Source organism: Neoarius graeffei, chromosome 11 (genome assembly GCF_027579695.1).
Source record: "Neoarius graeffei isolate fNeoGra1 chromosome 11, fNeoGra1.pri, whole genome shotgun sequence".
Lineage (NCBI taxonomy): Eukaryota > Metazoa > Chordata > Actinopteri > Siluriformes > Ariidae > Neoarius > Neoarius graeffei.
The window spans coordinates 80,417,119-80,420,266 of NC_083579.1; the positions used below are offsets into that span (position 1 = coordinate 80,417,119).

The following is a 3,148-nucleotide window of genomic DNA, read 5'->3' on the forward strand; positions in this document are numbered from 1 at the left end:
TCTAGCTTTAAACATGAGCTAATTTTATCCCTAATCTATCCCCAATGAGCAAGCCTGTTTACACTTATAAAAATCTCAGTGCATCATTTCTTATTATCTGGATAATGAAGTTTCATCAGACAGCAGTGCCTTCTGGGCAAGTTCTGCTCCTGATATCTATAACTATATTTACTCAATCGTTCAGCTCTTCAAGATCTCTATCAACATTCACCAGAGGTGATAAAGTGATAGAATGGCCCCAAGGTGACACTTTAGGGTAAACAGGCTTAACAAAGGTACAGTATATACTAAAAAAAACACCAGTAATGCATTGCTATAAGGTTCATTTAACTGACATTAACTTAATACATTAGTTCACATGAGCAACCCATGGACTTCAGCATGAATAGAGCATTAACACAGTGACTTTCATTTGGGTTAATTGAAAAGTCAAATATTCAACATGTGCATTGAGCAAAGTTCAAAGCATCAGTGAGGAAAATTAAGTCCACAATGATCAACATGAACAGCGCTGTAATGATGGAAAAATTCAGAGCTGAGGCTGGAAAAAAACTTATACATTTACATTTGTACAGTCGTAAATGTTTAGAAAGTTATCAGGTCTGGGTGCATTGTGTTAACTTGTTTGTTTGTTTGTTTGTTTGTTTGTTAATGAAAATGGGAACATCCTTTTTTTTCACATTAATTGCATTTAGCAGACGCTCCTATCCAGAGCAACATGCAACACACCCAGAGCGGCCTGGGCTTAGGGGTCTTGCTCACGGGCTAGGGTTAGGCCATACATGCTGGTCCAGGGAATCAAACTAGCAACCTTTTGGTCCCAAAGCTGCTTCTCTAACTATTAGGCCATGGCTTCTTTATATAAAACAGGAAATTTATCTGTTTTTCATAAAATTGTTTTTAAAAAAGAAAATGAATGTTTTCTAATTGTTGTTACTGGTTTCACCACAAAAAGTCGATAAATCAAATATTAATGAATCCAAAAATATGAAAAAATACCCAAAGCAGTACATTTCAGCATGAAGTCTAAAGATATGCTAAAATTGGGCCAACATACAGTTGTGTGTAAAAGTCTTAGACACATGTAGAGAAATGTTGTCGACTGAAAATGGCTTAAAAATAATGAAATGAAATGTTTCAACATTAAAAAAATATACAGTAATCAGTAAGCCATAATAAATGAAACAGAGTCAGTATTTGGTGTGAGACGACCCTTTGCTTTAAAAAAAAAAAATCTGTCTCAGGTCCAGTGAGTGCAGTTTTATGTGGAAACTCACTTCTTCATTTTACACCAAAATCCAGCAGCTTTCATTATGTTTTCTTTTTTAATCTGAAAAGTGCTCTCTTATGGAATATGCTGCTCAGATACAAACTTTTTTTTTTCTGTAACATTTAATTTTGTGCAGGAAAAAAAACCCAAATGTTTGGACTCTAAAATGTTTTTGTAATGTTTGGACTTGATAATGTAGAAGTCATAAAATAGAACTCTATAACAAAGTTTGTATGAAAAAAAGTAGCGTGCTTAAGACTTTTGCACAGGACTGTATCTATGCAGAAATGAACATTCGTTGATCAAAATATTCTTAGGTCTTTCCCCTTTACCACCACTTTCTTGTTATTAAAAAAAAGCAGACAGTGACATATTTGTGGAACATACTGTGTTAAAGGCATTAACTGTAATCTTGAATCTACTCTTCTTACTAATGGTGACCCAGTAATTGCTGATACACATCCAGGTCATTCAAAATCATTCATTCATTTTAGCATCAAAATTAAAATACAAGAGCGGTTTATAATATTTTCTTGTTTTAAAGCCAAAACCAGTTTGAACATCTCATTTGAAGAAGAAACCTTTATTTGTCACATGCACACTTCAAGCACAGTGAAATTCATCCTCTGCATTTAACCCATCTGAAGCAGTGAACACACACACACACACACACACACACAGAGCAGTGGGCAGCCACACCAGAGCACCCGGGGAGCAGTCAGGGGTTCGGTACCTCACTCAAGGGCACCTTAGCCCAAGGCCGCCCCACATTAACCTAACTGCATGGCTTTGGATTGTGGGGGAAACCGGAGCACCCGGAGGAAACCCACACAGACACGGGGAGAACATGCAAACTCCACACAGAAAGGCCCTTGCCGGCCGCTGGGTTCGAACCTGGAACCTGGAAATGAGATTCCTGCATTTGAGGTCAGCACAGCCTGAGTGCAATGGCTGGGCCTCACTTTGGGCAAACCACCTTCTTGATCATGGTGTTGCCCCTGCCAGGTAAGTATGTGTGGAGTTTGCATATAATATTTCAAAACAAAATGTGTGGTATGGATGTGCAGTGGTTAGCAGTGAGGGAGTGATTTTAAAATAATAAAACTATTGAACACATATATTTTCCATGGAATTATGGAGGTGCATTTTTTTAACATTTAAAGAAATGGCAGTTAATATGTCTGAACTTATTTTATTAACACCGCTAACAGTTTATAAATACTGAAGTTAATGTTAAATAATCATGTTAGTTAAGAGAACATCACTGTAAAATAGTGTAAAAGCTCAGGAATGAAGTTTATACTCAGCTATGTTCACTTTTTACACTTGTGGTCCTCAGAGGTTAATTGGATCATCTATTTGAAGCCTTTTTGCAAGGCAAGGCAAGGCAAGTTTATTTATATAGCACATTTCATACACAGTGGCAGTTCAATGTGCTTTACAGAAGTAAAAGCAAAACAGTAAGCAATAGAAAATAATTTTTTTTTTTATAGGTTTCTACTCGGGCGGCACGGTGGTGTAGTGGTTAGCGCTGTCGCCTCACAGCAAGAAGGTCCGGGTTCGAGCCCCGTGGCCGGCGAGGGCCTTTCTGTGCGGAGTTTGCATGTTCTCCCCGTGTCCGCGTGGGTTTCCTCCGGGTGCTCCGGTTTCCCCCACAGTCCAAAGACATGCAGGTTAGGTTAACTGGCGACTCTAAATTGACCGTAGGTGTGAATGGTTGTCTGTGTCTATGTGTCAACCCTGTGATGACCTGGCGACTTGTCCAGGGTGTACCCCGCCTTTTGCCCGTAGTCAGCTGGGATAGGCTCCAGCTTGCCTGCGACCCTGTAGAAGGATAAACCGGCTAGAGATGATGAGATGAGGTTTCTACTCTGAAAC

General features: G+C 39.0%; 1 pseudogene; it reads right to left on the reverse strand.

The window, feature by feature from the left end:
- Positions 1-2,094: 2,094 nt before the first annotated feature.
- Positions 2,095-2,283, reverse strand: LOC132894713 (U1 spliceosomal RNA; annotated as a pseudogene).
- Between the last annotated feature and the right edge of the window lie 865 nt (positions 2,284-3,148).